This window comes from Hemiscyllium ocellatum, chromosome 38 (assembly GCF_020745735.1).
Source record: "Hemiscyllium ocellatum isolate sHemOce1 chromosome 38, sHemOce1.pat.X.cur, whole genome shotgun sequence".
NCBI classification, from domain to species: Eukaryota; Metazoa; Chordata; class Chondrichthyes; order Orectolobiformes; family Hemiscylliidae; genus Hemiscyllium; species Hemiscyllium ocellatum.
The window spans coordinates 39735031-39752255 of record NC_083438.1 but is presented as its reverse complement, the minus strand read 5'-3'; the positions used below and the strand labels follow the sequence as shown (position 1 = coordinate 39752255).

Genomic DNA, 17225 nt, shown 5'->3' with positions numbered 1-17225 from the left:
TCTGCAGGCAAAGAACGGGGCTGTGTGTGTTCACCGATTAAAGTTTGAGATCGCTGACCTCAGTCACTCCAAGCGACCGAATGACCATTCCCAATCATGTCTCCCGGTGATTCTCAGCTATCACAGAAGCATAGAATCCCTCCAGTTTGGAAACAGGCCATTCCGCCCAACTAGCCGCTCAGTGGTTCGCACTGCTGCCTCACAGCACTAGGGACGCAGTCACGATTCCAGCTTTAGGGGACTGTCTGTGTCGTGTTTGCACATTCGCCCAGAGTCTGCGTGGGTTTGCTCCGGTTCGCTCCCACTGTCTAAAGACGTGCAAGTCGTGTGAATTGGCCATTCTAAATTGCCCCTAGTCGTAGGTACATTATTCAGAGAGAAACGGGTCTGGGTGGGTTGATGTGGACTTGTTGGGCTGAAGGGCCTGTTTCCACACTGTCGCCAATCTAATTTATTCTAATCTCGTCAACACCGACCTGCAGAGAGCAGTCTACCCAGACCCATTCCGCACACTGCATCGTTGTACATTGAATGCTGACCCATCCACCGGACTTCACAATCACCGTACACAATGGGACAATGAAGCGTGGCCAATCCCGCAGAAGCTGCACATCTCTGTAACCGGAGCAGCCGGAGCAAACCCACGCGCGCACGGGGAGAGAGAGTGTTCAAACTGTCCAGACGGTGACGCGAGGGCTGTTACCCAATCAGCCAAAGGTTCGCGGCGGCCGCTCGCCCGGCTCCATAGCTCAGCGGTTAGAGCACTGGTCTCGTAAACCAGAGGGCGTGAGTTCAAATCTCACTGGGGCCTCATCGCATTTATCCTCTTTGCCAGGCCAGCCCGCAGTCAGTTTCAATGTTTGGTATGCGACTGACGAGTACCATGTTCGAATCGCTCAACGCCTGTTTATGGTCCAAGCGGCTTCTTAGGAAGGGCGAGTTTTCACCCCCAAACACCAGAGGAACGAGACGCGCTCCCGAATAACCCTGTTGGACTGAGAGCTGCTACTTTAGTCAAGTTGAGCTTTCCTGCAACTTCTGCTTTTGTCACTTACAGCGTTCAGTTGAAATCCAAAAACTTCTTTGTTCTGCAGGCAAAGAACGGGGCCGTGTGTGTTCACCGATTTCAGTTTGAGATCGCTGACCGATGATGTCTCCCGGTGATTCTCAGATATCACAGGAGCACAGAATCCCTCCAGTTTGGAAACAGTTTGGACTTGTTGGGCTGAAGGGCCTGTTTCCACACTGTCACCAATCTCATATATTCTTATCTCGTCCACACCGACCTGCAGAGAGCAATCTACCCAGGCCCATTCCGCACACTGCATCGTTGTACATTGAATGCTGACCCATCCACCGAGCCCGCACAATCACCGTACACAATGGGACAATGAAGCGTGGCCAATCCCGCAGAAGCTACACTTCTTTGTAAACGGAGCAGCCGGAGCAAACCCACGGGGAGAATGTTCAAACCGTTCAGACGGTGACGCGAGGGTCGATTGGAACCTGTGTCCCAAGCGTTCTGACTCAGCCAGTGTTAACCAGTCAGCCAAGTTCCGCTGAGCGCCCAGCCGCCTGGCTCCATAGCTCAGCGGTTAGAGCACTGGTCTTGTAAACCAGAGGTCGTGAGTTCAAATCGCACTGGGGCCTCTCAGTCTTGTGGTATGACGCTGAGGAGCGCTGTGTTCTTCAAATTGCTCCTCGCCCGTTTGTCGTCCAACCGGCTTCTTGGAAGCACGAGCGTCCACCGGCGGGGCGGGTGGCGCTCCTGTTGGACTCATAGCTGCTGCTTTTGGGAATTGATGTCTGAAACGCCTCTCATTTCTCGTCTCCGACCAGGTGAGCAGGTTTTCCTGCAACTTCTTTCTTCTGCAGGCAAAGAACGGGGCTGTGTGTGTTCACCGATTAAAGTTTGAGATCGCTGACCTCAGTCACTCCAAGCGACCGAATGACCATTCCCAATCATGTCTCCCGGTGATTCTCAGCTATCACAGAAGCATAGAATCCCTCCAGTTTGGAAACAGGCCATTCCGCCCAACTAGCCGCTCAGTGGTTCGCACTGCTGCCTCACAGCACTAGGGACGCAGTCACGATTCCAGCTTTAGGGGACTGTCTGTGTCGTGTTTGCACATTCGCCCAGAGTCTGCGTGGGTTTGCTCCGGTTCGCTCCCACTGTCTAAAGACGTGCAAGTCGTGTGAATTGGCCATTCTAAATTGCCCCTAGTCGTAGGTACATTATTCAGAGAGAAACGGGTCTGGGTGGGTTGATGTGGACTTGTTGGGCTGAAGGGCCTGTTTCCACACTGTCGCCAATCTAATTTATTCTAATCTCGTCAACACCGACCTGCAGAGAGCAGTCTACCCAGACCCATTCCGCACACTGCATCGTTGTACATTGAATGCTGACCCATCCACCGGACTTCACAATCACCGTACACAATGGGACAATGAAGCGTGGCCAATCCCGCAGAAGCTGCACATCTCTGTAACCGGAGCAGCCGGAGCAAACCCACGCGCGCACGGGGAGAGAGAGTGTTCAAACTGTCCAGACGGTGACGCGAGGGCTGTTACCCAATCAGCCAAAGGTTCGCGGCGGCCGCTCGCCCGGCTCCATAGCTCAGCGGTTAGAGCACTGGTCTCGTAAACCAGAGGGCGTGAGTTCAAATCTCACTGGGGCCTCATCGCATTTATCCTCTTTGCCAGGCCAGCCCGCAGTCAGTTTCAATGTTTGGTATGCGACTGACGAGTACCATGTTCGAATCGCTCAACGCCTGTTTATGGTCCAAGCGGCTTCTTAGGAAGGGCGAGTTTTCACCCCCAAACACCAGAGGAACGAGACGCGCTCCCGAATAACCCTGTTGGACTGAGAGCTGCTACTTTAGTCAAGTTGAGCTTTCCTGCAACTTCTGCTTTTGTCACTTACAGCGTTCAGTTGAAATCCAAAAACTTCTTTGTTCTGCAGGCAAAGAACGGGGCCGTGTGTGTTCACCGATTTCAGTTTGAGATCGCTGACCGATGATGTCTCCCGGTGATTCTCAGATATCACAGGAGCACAGAATCCCTCCAGTTTGGAAACAGTTTGGACTTGTTGGGCTGAAGGGCCTGTTTCCACACTGTCACCAATCTCATATATTCTTATCTCGTCCACACCGACCTGCAGAGAGCAATCTACCCAGGCCCATTCCGCACACTGCATCGTTGTACATTGAATGCTGACCCATCCACCGAGCCCGCACAATCACCGTACACAATGGGACAATGAAGCGTGGCCAATCCCGCAGAAGCTACACTTCTTTGTAAACGGAGCAGCCGGAGCAAACCCACGGGGAGAATGTTCAAACCGTTCAGACGGTGACGCGAGGGTCGATTGGAACCTGTGTCCCAAGCGTTCTGACTCAGCCAGTGTTAACCAGTCAGCCAAGTTCCGCTGAGCGCCCAGCCGCCTGGCTGCATAGCTCAGCGTTTAGAGCACTGGTCTTGTAAACCAGAGGTCGTGAGTTCAAATCGCACTGGGGCCTCTCAGTCTTGTGGTATGACGCTGAGGAGCGCTGTGTTCTTCAAATTGCTCCTCGCCCGTTTGTCGTCCAACCGGCTTCTTGGAAGCACGAGCGTCCACCGGCGGGGCGGGTGGCGCTCCTGTTGGACTCATAGCTGCTGCTTTTGGGAATTGATGTCTGAAACGCCTCTCATTTCTCGTCTCCGACCAGGTGAGCAGGTTTTCCTGCAACTTCTTTCTTCTGCAGGCAAAGAACGGGGCTGTGTGTGTTCACCGATTAAAGTTTGAGATCGCTGACCTCAGTCACTCCAAGCGACCGAATGACCATTCCCAATCATGTCTCCCGGTGATTCTCAGCTATCACAGAAGCATAGAATCCCTCCAGTTGGGAAACAGGCCATTCCGCCCAACTAGCCGCTCAGTGGTTCGCACTGCTGCCTCACAGCACTAGGGACGCAGTCACGATTCCAGCTTTAGGGGACTGTCTGTGTCGAGTTTGCACATTCGCCCAGAGTCTGCGTGGGTTTGCTCCGGTTCGCTCCCACTGTCTAAAGACGTGCAAGTCGTGTGAATTGGCCATTCTAAATTGCCCCTAGTCGTAGGTACATTATTCAGAGAGAAACGGGTCTGGGTGGGTTGATGTGGACTTGTTGGGCTGAAGGGCCTGTTTCCACACTGTCGCCAATCTAATTTATTCTAATCTCGTCAACACCGACCTGCAGAGAGCAGTCTACCCAGACCCATTCCGCACACTGCATCGTTGTACATTGAATGCTGACCCATCCACCGGGCCCGCACAATCACCGTACACAATGGGACAATGAAGCATGGCCAATCCCGCAGAAGCTGCACATCTCTGTAACCGGAGCAGCCGGAGCAAACCCACGCGCGCACGGGGAGAGAGAGTGTTCAAACTGTCCAGACGGTGACGCGAGGGCTGTTACCCAATCAGCCAAAGGTTCGCGGCGGCCGCTCGCCCGGCTCCATAGCTCAGCGGTTAGAGCACTGGTCTCGTAAACCAGAGGGCGTGAGTTCAAATCTCACTGGGGCCTCATCGCATTTATCCTCTTTGCCAGGCCAGCCCGCAGTCAGTTTCAATGTTTGGTATGCGACTGACGAGTACCATGTTCGAATCGCTCAACGCCTGTTTATGGTCCAAGCGGCTTCTTAGGAAGGGCGAGTTTTCACCCCCAAACACCAGAGGTACGCGACGCGCTCCCGAATAACCCTGTTGGACTGAGAGCTGCTACTTTTGTCAAGTTGAGCTTTCCTGCAACTTCTGCTTTTGTCACTTACAGCGTTCAGTTGAAATCCAAAAACTTCTTTGTTCTGCAGGCAAAGAACGGGGCCGTGTGTGTTCACCGATTTCAGTTTGAGATCGCTGACCGATGATGTCTCCCGGTGATTCTCAGATATCACAGGAGCACAGAATCCCTCCAGTTTGGAAACAGTTTGGACTTGTTGGGCTGAAGGGCCTGTTTCCACACTGTCACCAATCTCATATATTCTTATCTCGTCCACACCGACCTGCAGAGAGCAATCTACCCAGGCCCATTCCGCGCACTGCATCATTCTACATTGAATGCTGACTAATCCACCGAGCCCGCACAATCACCGTACACAATGGGACAATGAAGCGTGGCCAATCCCGCAGAAGCTACACTTCTTTGTAAACGGAGCAGCCGGAGCAAACCCACGGGGAGAATGTTCAAACCGTTCAGACGGTGACGCGAGGGTCGATTGGAACCTGTGTCCCAAGCGTTCTGACTCAGCCAGTGTTAACCAGTCAGCCAAGTTCCGCTGAGGGTCCTGTCGCCTGGCTCCATAGCTCAGCGGTTAGAGCACTCGTCTTGTAAACCAGAGGTCGTGAGTTCAAATCTCACTGGGGCCTCTCAGTCTTGTGGTATGACGCTGAGGAGCGCTGTGTTCTTCAAATTGCTCCTCGCCCGTTTGTCGTCCAACCGGCTTCTTGGAAGCACGAGCGTCCACCGGCGGGGCGGGTCGCGCTCCTGTTGGACTCATAGCTGCTGCTTTTGGGAATTGATGTCTGAAACGCCTCTCATTTCTCGTCTCCGACCAGGTGAGCAGGTTTTCCTGCAACTTCTTTCTTCTGCAGGCAAAGAACGGGGCTGTGTGTGTTCACCGATTAAAGTTTGAGATCGCTGACCTCAGTCACTCCAAGCGACCGAATGACCATTCCCAATCATGTCTCCCGGTGATTCTCAGCTATCACAGAAGCATAGAATCCCTCCAGTTGGGAAACAGGCCATTCCGCCCAACTAGCCGCTCAGTGGTTCGCACTGCTGCCTCACAGCACTAGGGACGCAGTCACGATTCCAGCTTTAGGGGACTGTCTGTGTCGAGTTTGCACATTCGCCCAGAGTCTGCGTGGGTTTGCTCCGGTTCGCTCCCACTGTCTAAAGACGTGCAAGTCGTGTGAATTGGCCATTCTAAATTGCCCCTAGTCGTAGGTACATTATTCAGAGAGAAACGGGTCTGGGTGGGTTGATGTGGACTTGTTGGGCTGAAGGGCCTGTTTCCACACTGTCGCCAATCTAATTTATTCTAATCTCGTCAACACCGACCTGCAGAGAGCAGTCTACCCAGACCCATTCCGCACACTGCATCGTTGTACATTGAATGCTGACCCATCCACCGGGCCTGCACAATCACCGTACACAATGGGACAATGAAGCGTGGCCAATCCCGCAGAAGCTGCACATCTCTGTAACCGGAGCAGCCGGAGCAAACCCACGCGCGCACGGGGAGAGAGAGTGTTCAAACTGTCCAGACGGTGACGCGAGGGCTGTTACCCAATCAGCCAAAGGTTCGCCGTGGCCGCTCGCCCGGCTCCATAGCTCAGCGGTTAGAGCGCTGGTCTCGTAAACCAGAGGGCGTGAGTTCAAATCTCACTGGGGCCTCATCGCATTTATCCTCTTTGCCAGGCCAGCCCGCAGTCAGTTTCAATGTTTGGTATGCGACTGACGAGTACCATGTTCGAATCGCTCAACGCCTGTTTATGGTCCAAGCGGCTTCTTAGGAAGGGCGAGTTTTCACCCCCAAACACCAGAGGAACGAGACGCGCTCCCGAATAACCCTGTTGGACTGAGAGCTGCTACTTTAGTCAAGTTGAGCTTTCCTGCAACTTCTGCTTTTGTCACTTACAGCGTTCAGTTGAAATCCAAAAACTTCTTTGTTCTGCAGGCAAAGAACGGGGCCGTGTGTGTTCACCGATTTCAGTTTGAGATCGCTGACCGATGATGTCTCCCGGTGATTCTCAGATATCACAGGAGCACAGAATCCCTCCAGTTTGGAAACAGTTTGGACTTGTTGGGCTGAAGGGCCTGTTTCCACACTGTCACCAATCTCATATATTCTTATCTCGTCCACACCGACCTGCAGAGAGCAATCTACCCAGGCCCATTCCGCACACTGCATCGTTGTACATTGAATGCTGACCCATCCACCGAGCCCGCACAATCACCGTACACAATGGGACAATGAAGCGTGGCCAATCCCGCAGAAGCTACACTTCTTTGTAAACGGAGCAGCCGGAGCAAACCCACGGGGAGAATGTTCAAACCGTTCAGACGGTGACGCGAGGGTCGATTGGAACCTGTGTCCCAAGCGTTCTGACTCAGCCAGTGTTAACCAGTCAGCCAAGTTCCACAGAGCGACCTGGCGCCTGGCTCCATCGCTCAGCGGTTAGAGCACTGGTCTTGTAAACCAGAGGTCGTGAGTTCAAATCTCACTGGGGCCTCTCAGTCTTGTGGTATGACGCTGAGGAGCGCTGTGTTCTTCAAATTGCTCCTCGCCCGTTTGTCGTCCAACCGGCTTCTTGGAAGCACGAGCGTCCACCGGCGGGGCGGGTGGCGCTCCTGTTGGACTGATAGCTGCTGCTTTTGGGAATTGATGTCTGAAACGCCTCTCATTTCTCGTCTCCGACCAGGTGAGCAGGTTTTCCTGCAACTTCTTTCTTCTGCAGGCAAAGAACGGGGCTGTGTGTGTTCACCGATTAAAGTTTGAGATCGCTGACCTCAGTCACTCCAAGCGACCGAATGACCATTCCCAATCATGTCTCCCGGTGATTCTCAGCTATCACAGAAGCATAGAATCCCTCCAGTTTGGAAACAGGCCATTCCGCCCAACTAGCCGCTCAGTGGTTCGCACTGCTGCCTCACAGCACTAGGGACGCAGTCACGATTCCAGCTTTAGGGGACTGTCTGTGTCGTGTTTGCACATTCGCCCAGAGTCTGCGTGGGTTTGCTCCGGTTCGCTCCCACTGTCTAAAGACGTGCAAGTCGTGTGAATTGGCCATTCTAAATTGCCCCTAGTCGTAGGTACATTATTCAGAGAGAAACGGGTCTGGGTGGGTTGATGTGGACTTGTTGGGCTGAAGGGCCTGTTTCCACACTGTCGCCAATCTAATTTATTCTAATCTCGTCAACACCGACCTGCAGAGAGCAGTCTACCCAGACCCATTCCGCACACTGCATCGTTGTACATTGAATGCTGACCCATCCACCGGACTTCACAATCACCGTACACAATGGGACAATGAAGCGTGGCCAATCCCGCAGAAGCTGCACATCTCTGTAACCGGAGCAGCCGGAGCAAACCCACGCGCGCACGGGGAGAGAGAGTGTTCAAACTGTCCAGACGGTGACGCGAGGGCTGTTACCCAATCAGCCAAAGGTTCGCGGCGGCCGCTCGCCCGGCTCCATAGCTCAGCGGTTAGAGCACTGGTCTCGTAAACCAGAGGGCGTGAGTTCAAATCTCACTGGGGCCTCATCGCATTTATCCTCTTTGCCAGGCCAGCCCGCAGTCAGTTTCAATGTTTGGTATGCGACTGACGAGTACCATGTTCGAATCGCTCAACGCCTGTTTATGGTCCAAGCGGCTTCTTAGGAAGGGCGAGTTTTCACCCCCAAACACCAGAGGAACGAGACGCGCTCCCGAATAACCCTGTTGGACTGAGAGCTGCTACTTTAGTCAAGTTGAGCTTTCCTGCAACTTCTGCTTTTGTCACTTACAGCGTTCAGTTGAAATCCAAAAACTTCTTTGTTCTGCAGGCAAAGAACGGGGCCGTGTGTGTTCACCGATTTCAGTTTGAGATCGCTGACCGATGATGTCTCCCGGTGATTCTCAGATATCACAGGAGCACAGAATCCCTCCAGTTTGGAAACAGTTTGGACTTGTTGGGCTGAAGGGCCTGTTTCCACACTGTCACCAATCTCATATATTCTTATCTCGTCCACACCGACCTGCAGAGAGCAATCTACCCAGGCCCATTCCGCACACTGCATCGTTGTACATTGAATGCTGACCCATCCACCGAGCCCGCACAATCACCGTACACAATGGGACAATGAAGCGTGGCCAATCCCGCAGAAGCTACACTTCTTTGTAAACGGAGCAGCCGGAGCAAACCCACGGGGAGAATGTTCAAACCGTTCAGACGGTGACGCGAGGGTCGATTGGAACCTGTGTCCCAAGCGTTCTGACTCAGCCAGTGTTAACCAGTCAGCCAAGTTCCGCTGAGCGCCCAGCCGCCTGGCTCCATAGCTCAGCGGTTAGAGCACTGGTCTTGTAAACCAGAGGTCGTGAGTTCAAATCGCACTGGGGCCTCTCAGTCTTGTGGTATGACGCTGAGGAGCGCTGTGTTCTTCAAATTGCTCCTCGCCCGTTTGTCGTCCAACCGGCTTCTTGGAAGCACGAGCGTCCACCGGCGGGGCGGGTGGCGCTCCTGTTGGACTCATAGCTGCTGCTTTTGGGAATTGATGTCTGAAACGCCTCTCATTTCTCGTCTCCGACCAGGTGAGCAGGTTTTCCTGCAACTTCTTTCTTCTGCAGGCAAAGAACGGGGCTGTGTGTGTTCACCGATTAAAGTTTGAGATCGCTGACCTCAGTCACTCCAAGCGACCGAATGACCATTCCCAATCATGTCTCCCGGTGATTCTCAGCTATCACAGAAGCATAGAATCCCTCCAGTTGGGAAACAGGCCATTCCGCCCAACTAGCCGCTCAGTGGTTCGCACTGCTGCCTCACAGCACTAGGGACGCAGTCACGATTCCAGCTTTAGGGGACTGTCTGTGTCGAGTTTGCACATTCGCCCAGAGTCAGCGTGGGTTTGCTCCGGTTCGCTCCCACTGTCTAAAGACGTGCAAGTCGTGTGAATTGGCCATTCTAAATTGCCCCTAGTCGTAGGTACATTATTCAGAGAGAAACGGGTCTGGGTGGGTTGATGTGGACTTGTTGGGCTGAAGGGCCTGTTTCCACACTGTCGCCAATCTAATGTATTCTAATCTCGTCAACACCGACCTGCAGAGAGCAGTCTACCCAGACCCATTCCGCACACTGCATCGTTGTACATTGAATGCTGACCCATCCACCGGGCCCGCACAATCACCGTACACAATGGGACAATGAAGCATGGCCAATCCCGCAGAAGCTGCACATCTCTGTAACCGGAGCAGCCGGAGCAAACCCACGCGCGCACGGGGAGAGAGAGTGTTCAAACTGTCCAGACGGTGACGCGAGGGCTGTTACCCAATCAGCCAAAGGTTCGCGGCGGCTGCTCGCCCGGCTCCATAGCTCAGCGGTTAGAGCACTGGTCTCGTAAACCAGAGGGCGTGAGTTCAAATCTCACTGGGGCCTCATCGCATTTATCCTCTTTGCCAGGCCAGCCCGCAGTCAGTTTCAATGTTTGGTATGCGACTGACGAGTACCATGTTCGAATCGCTCAACGCCTGTTTATGGTCCAAGCGGCTTCTTAGGAAGGGCGAGTTTTCACCCCCAAACACCAGAGGTACGCGACGCGCTCCCGAATAACCCTGTTGGACTGAGAGCTGCTACTTTTGTCAAGTTGAGCTTTCCTGCAACTTCTGCTTTTGTCACTTACAGCGTTCAGTTGAAATCCAAAAACTTCTTTGTTCTGCAGGCAAAGAACGGGGCCGTGTGTGTTCACCGATTTCAGTTTGAGATCGCTGACCGATGATGTCTCCCGGTGATTCTCAGATATCACAGGAGCACAGAATCCCTCCAGTTTGGAAACAGTTTGGACTTGTTGGGCTGAAGGGCCTGTTTCCACACTGTCACCAATCTCATATATTCTTATCTCGTCCACACCGACCTGCAGAGAGCAATCTACCCAGGCCCATTCCGCGCACTGCATCATTCTACATTGAATGCTGACTAATCCACCGAGCCCGCACAATCACCGTACACAATGGGACAATGAAGCGTGGCCAATCCCGCAGAAGCTACACTTCTTTGTAAACGGAGCAGCCGGAGCAAACCCACGGGGAGAATGTTCAAACCGTTCAGACGGTGACGCGAGGGTCGATTGGAACCTGTGTCCCAAGCGTTCTGACTCAGCCAGTGTTAACCAGTCAGCCAAGTTCCGCTGAGGGTCCTGTCGCCTGGCTCCATAGCTCAGCGGTTAGAGCACTCGTCTTGTAAACCAGAGGTCGTGAGTTCAAATCTCACTGGGGCCTCTCAGTCTTGTGGTATGACGCTGAGGAGCGCTGTGTTCTTCAAATTGCTCCTCGCCCGTTTGTCGTCCAACCGGCTTCTTGGAAGCACGAGCGTCCACCGGCGGGGCGGGTGGCGCTCCTGTTGGACTCATAGCTGCTGCTTTTGGGAATTGATGTCTGAAACGCCTCTCATTTCTCGTCTCCGACCAGGTGAGCAGGTTTTCCTGCAACTTCTTTCTTCTGCAGGCAAAGAACGGGGCTGTGTGTGTTCACCGATTAAAGTTTGAGATCGCTGACCTCAGTCACTCCAAGCGACCGAATGACCATTCCCAATCATGTCTCCCGGTGATTCTCAGCTATCACAGAAGCATAGAATCCCTCCAGTTGGGAAACAGGCCATTCCGCCCAACTAGCCGCTCAGTGGTTCGCACTGCTGCCTCACAGCACTAGGGACGCAGTCACGATTCCAGCTTTAGGGGACTGTCTGTGTCGAGTTTGCACATTCGCCCAGAGTCTGCGTGGGTTTGCTCCGGTTCGCTCCCACTGTCTAAAGACGTGCAAGTCGTGTGAATTGGCCATTCTAAATTGCCCCTAGTCGTAGGTACATTATTCAGAGAGAAACGGGTCTGGGTGGGTTGATGTGGACTTGTTGGGCTGAAGGGCCTGTTTCCACACTGTCGCCAATCTAATTTATTCTAATCTCGTCAACACCGACCTGCAGAGAGCAGTCTACCCAGACCCATTCCGCACACTGCATCGTTGTACATTGAATGCTGACCCATCCACCGGGCCTGCACAATCACCGTACACAATGGGACAATGAAGCGTGGCCAATCCCGCAGAAGCTGCACATCTCTGTAACCGGAGCAGCCGGAGCAAACCCACGCGCGCACGGGGAGAGAGAGTGTTCAAACTGTCCAGACGGTGACGCGAGGGCTGTTACCCAATCAGCCAAAGGTTCGCCGTGGCCGCTCGCCCGGCTCCATAGCTCAGCGGTTAGAGCACTGGTCTCGTAAACCAGAGGGCGTGAGTTCAAATCTCACTGGGGCCTCATCGCATTTATCCTCTTTGCCAGGCCAGCCCGCAGTCAGTTTCAATGTTTGGTATGCGACTGACGAGTACCATGTTCGAATCGCTCAACGCCTGTTTATGGTCCAAGCGGCTTCTTAGGAAGGGCGAGTTTTCACCCCCAAACACCAGAGGAACGAGACGCGCTCCCGAATAACCCTGTTGGACTGAGAGCTGCTACTTTAGTCAAGTTGAGCTTTCCTGCAACTTCTGCTTTTGTCACTTACAGCGTTCAGTTGAAATCCAAAAACTTCTTTGTTCTGCAGGCAAAGAACGGGGCCGTGTGTGTTCACCGATTTCAGTTTGAGATCGCTGACCGATGATGTCTCCCGGTGATTCTCAGATATCACAGGAGCACAGAATCCCTCCAGTTTGGAAACAGTTTGGACTTGTTGGGCTGAAGGGCCTGTTTCCACACTGTCACCAATCTCATATATTCTTATCTCGTCCACACCGACCTGCAGAGAGCAATCTACCCAGGCCCATTCCGCACACTGCATCGTTGTACATTGAATGCTGACCCATCCACCGAGCCCGCACAATCACCGTACACAATGGGACAATGAAGCGTGGCCAATCCCGCAGAAGCTACACTTCTTTGTAAACGGAGCAGCCGGAGCAAACCCACGGGGAGAATGTTCAAACCGTTCAGACGGTGACGCGAGGGTCGATTGGAACCTGTGTCCCAAGCGTTCTGACTCAGCCAGTGTTAACCAGTCAGCCAAGTTCCGCTGAGCGACCTGCCGCCTGGCTCCATAGCTCAGCGGTTAGAGCACTGGTCTTGTAAACCAGAGGTCGTGAGTTCAAATCTCACTGGGGCCTCTCAGTCTTGTGGTATGACGCTGAGGAGCGCTGTGTTCTTCAAATTGCTCCTCGCCCGTTTGTCGTCCAACCGGCTCCTTGGAAGCACGAGCGTCCACCGGCGGGGCGGGTGGCGTTCCTGTTGGACTCATAGCTGCTGCTTTTGGGAATTGATGTCTGAAACGCCTCTCATTTCTCGTCTCCGACCAGGTGAGCAGGTTTTCCTGCAACTTCTTTCTTCTGCAGGCAAAGAACGGGGCTGTGTGTGTTCACCGATTAAAGTTTGAGATCGCTGACCTCAGTCACTCCAAGCGACCGAATGACCATTCCCAATCATGTCTCCCGGTGATTCTCAGCTATCACAGAAGCATAGAATCCCTCCAGTTTGGAAACAGGCCATTCCGCCCAACTAGCCGCTCAGTGGTTCGCACTGCTGCCTCACAGCACTAGGGACGCAGTCACGATTCCAGCTTTAGGGGACTGTCTGTGTCGTGTTTGCACATTCGCCCAGAGTCTGCGTGGGTTTGCTCCGGTTCGCTCCCACTGTCTAAAGACGTGCAAGTCGTGTGAATTGGCCATTCTAAATTGCCCCTAGTCGTAGGTACATTATTCAGAGAGAAACGGGTCTGGGTGGGTTGATGTGGACTTGTTGGGCTGAAGGGCCTGTTTCCACACTGTCGCCAATCTAATTTATTCTAATCTCGTCAACACCGACCTGCAGAGAGCAGTCTACCCAGACCCATTCCGCACACTGCATCGTTGTACATTGAATGCTGACCCATCCACCGGGCCTGCACAATCACCGTACACAATGGGACAATGAAGCGTGGCCAATCCCGCAGAAGCTGCACATCTCTGTAACCGGAGCAGCCGGAGCAAACCCACGCGCGCACGGGGAGAGAGAGTGTTCAAACTGTCCAGACGGTGACGCGAGGGCTGTTACCCAATCAGCCAAAGGTTCGCGGTGGCCGCTCGCCCGGCTCCATAGCTCAGCGGTTAGAGCACTGGTCTCGTAAACCAGAGGGCGTGAGTTCAAATCTCACTGGGGCCTCATCGCATTTATCCTCTTTGCCAGGCCAGCCCGCAGTCAGTTTCAATGTTTGGTATGCGACTGACGAGTACCATGTTCGAATCGCTCAACGCCTGTTTATGGTCCAAGCGGCTTCTTAGGAAGGGCGAGTTTTCACCCCCAAACACCAGAGGAACGAGACGCGCTCCCGAATAACCCTGTTGGACTGAGAGCTGCTACTTTAGTCAAGTTGAGCTTTCCTGCAACTTCTGCTTTTGTCACTTACAGCGTTCAGTTGAAATCCAAAAACTTCTTTGTTCTGCAGGCAAAGAACGGGGCCGTGTGTGTTCACCGATTTCAGTTTGAGATCGCTGACCGATGATGTCTCCCGGTGATTCTCAGATATCACAGGAGCACAGAATCCCTCCAGTTTGGAAACAGTTTGGACTTGTTGGGCTGAAGGGCCTGTTTCCACACTGTCACCAATCTCATATATTCTTATCTCGTCCACACCGACCTGCAGAGAGCAATCTACCCAGGCCCATTCCGCACACTGCATCGTTGTACATTGAATGCTGACCCATCCACCGAGCCCGCACAATCACCGTACACAATGGGACAATGAAGCGTGGCCAATCCCGCAGAAGCTACACTTCTTTGTAAACGGAGCAGCCGGAGCAAACCCACGGGGAGAATGTTCAAACCGTTCAGACGGTGACGCGAGGGTCGATTGGAACCTGTGTCCCAAGCGTTCTGACTCAGCCAGTGTTAACCAGTCAGCCAAGTTCCGCTGAGCGACCTGCCGCCTGGCTCCATAGCTCAGCGGTTAGAGCACTGGTCTTGTAAACCAGAGGTCGTGAGTTCAAATCTCACTGGGGCCTCATCGCATTTACCCTCGTTACCAGACCAGCCCGCAGTCAGTTTCGAAGTTTGGTACGCGACTGACGCATTATAGTCCAACCGACTTCATCGGAAGCGCGCGCGTACATCCCAACCACCTGAGGAACGTGTCGCGCTCCTGAATAACCCTGTTGGGCTGATAGCTGCTGCTTTTGTCAAGTTGAGCTTTTCCTGCAATTTCAGATTTTGTCACTTCGAGCGTTCAGTTGAAATCCATCTTTGTAAACGGAGCAGCCGGAGCAAACCCACGCGCACACGGGGAGAGAGAGTGTTCAAACTTTCCAGACGGTGACACAGTGGGAAACGAGTGAGACTGTGCAGGTAGTGAGAGCAACACATTGGGAAATGAGTGTGAAACTGCATGTAGTAATTTGGGCAGGGTGGTAACTGAGTGTGGCACTGCAGGTCGTGAGTGGGACCCAGTGTGAAATGAGTGTGACACTGCAGGTAGTGAGTGGGACACAGCGGTAAATGAGTGTGACAGTGCAGGCAGTGAGTTGGACACAATGGGAAATGAGTGTGAGAGTGCAGGTAGTGAGTGGGACACAGTGGGAAATGAGTGAGACAGTGCAGGTATTGAGTGGGACACAGTGGGAAATGAGTGTGATAGTGCAGATAGTGAGAGCAACACATTGGGAAATTAGTGTGACACTGCACGTCGCAATTTGGGCACAGTGGTAAATGAGTGTGGCACTGCAGGTTGTGAATGGGACACAGTGGGACATGAGTGTGATAGTGCAGGCAGTGAGTTGGACACAATGGGAAATGAGTGTGACAGTGCACGTAATGAGTGGTACACAGTGGGACATGAGTGTAAAAGTGCAGATATTGAGAGGGGCACCATGGGAAATAAGTGTGACACTGCAGGTAATAGGTGGGACATCGTTGGAAATGAGTGTGACACTGTAGGTAGTGAGTGTGACACAGTGGGAAATCAGTGCGTCAGAGCAGGTGGTGAGTAGGACACAGTGGGAAATCTTTGTAAACGGAGCAGCCGGAGCAAACCCACGCGCACACGGGGAGAATGTTCAAACTGTCCAGACGGTGACGCGAGGGTCGATTGGAACCTGTGTCCCAAGCGCTTTGAGTCAGCCAGTGTTACCTAATCAGCCACTAGCGCAGGGCTCGCTCGCGCCTGGCTCCATAGCTCAGCAGTTAGAGCACTGGTCTTGTAAACCAGAGGTCGTGAGTTCAAATCTCACTGGGGTCTCTCAGTCTTGTGGTATGACGCTGCGGAGTGCTATGTTCAAATTGCTCTTCGCCTGTGTGTCGTCCAACCGAAGATCCTTGGGAGGCGCGAGCGTTCACCAGCAACGACCGGACGGACGAGTCGCGCTCCTGTTGGACTGATAGCTGCTGCTTTTGTCAAGTGCCTGGGAATTGATGTCTGAAACGCCAGCGTCATGACCCTGAAGTAAAAGACATCTCTCGCCTCTCATTTCTCGTCTCAGACCTGTTGAGCTTTTCCTGCGACTTCTGTTTTTGTCACTTACAGCGTTCAGTTGAAATGCAAAAACTTCTTTCTTCCGCAGGCAAAGAACAGTTCTGCGTGTGTTCACCGATTTCAGTTTCAGATCGCTGACCTCAATCACTCCAAGCTACCGAATGACCATTCCCAATTCTGTCTCCCGGTGATTCTCAGCTATCACAGAAGCATAGAATCCCTCCAGTTTGGAAACAGGCCATTCCGCCCAACTAGCCGCTCAGTGGTTCGCACTGCTGCCTCGCAGCTCAAGGGACGCCGTCACGATTCCAGCTTCAGGGGACTGTCTGTGTCGAGTTTGCACATTCGCCCAGAATCTGCGTGGGTTTGCTCCGGTTTCCTCCCACAGTCCAAAGACGTGCAAGTCGAGTGAATTGGCCATTCTAAATTGCCCCTAGTCGTAGGTACATTATTCAGAGAGAAACGGGTCTGGGTGGGTTGATGTGGACTTGTTGGGCTGAAGGGCCTGTTTCCACACTGTCGCCAATCTAATTTATTCTAATCTCGTCAACACCGACCTGCAGAGAGCAATCTACCCAGACCCATTCCGCACACTGCATCGTTGTACATTGAATGCTGACTAATCCATCGAGCCCGCACAATCACCGTACACAATGGGACAATGAAGCGTGGCCAATCCCGCAGAAGCTGCACATCTCTGTAACCGGAGCAGCCGGAGCAAACCCACGCGCGCACGGGGAGAGAGAGTGTTCAAACTGTCCAGACGGTGACGCGAGGGCTGTTACCCAATCAGCCAAAGGTTCGCGGCGGCCGCTCGCCCGGCTCCATAGCTCAGCGGTTAGAGCGCTGGTCTCGTAAACCAGAAGGCGTGAGTTCAAATCTCACTGGGGCCTTATCGCATTTATCCTCGTTGCCAGGCCAGCTGCAACGAGTCGCTCTCTTGAATAACCCTGTTGGACTGATAGCTGCTGCTTTCGTCAAGTTGAGCTTTTCCTGCAATTTCAGTTTTTATCACTTCGAGCGTTCAGTTG

At 53.2% G+C, this 17225-nt stretch overlaps 3 non-coding genes across 3 annotated transcripts; all 3 read left to right on the top strand.

Annotated features, from left to right (window-relative positions):
- The first annotated feature begins 6344 nt into the window (after positions 1 to 6344).
- trnat-cgu (transfer RNA threonine (anticodon CGU)) lies at positions 6345 to 6417 on the top strand. Its single transcript has one exon. It is a non-coding gene; the product is annotated as a tRNA-Thr (tRNA).
- A 6372-nt stretch (positions 6418 to 12789) lies between these two features.
- Positions 12790 to 12862, top strand: trnat-ugu (transfer RNA threonine (anticodon UGU)). Its single transcript has one exon. It is a non-coding gene; the product is annotated as a tRNA-Thr (tRNA).
- Positions 12863 to 14658: 1796 nt separating this feature from the next.
- On the top strand, positions 14659 to 14731 carry trnat-ugu (transfer RNA threonine (anticodon UGU)). The gene has a single exon. It is a non-coding gene; the product is annotated as a tRNA-Thr (tRNA).
- Positions 14732 to 17225: the final 2494 nt, after the last annotated feature.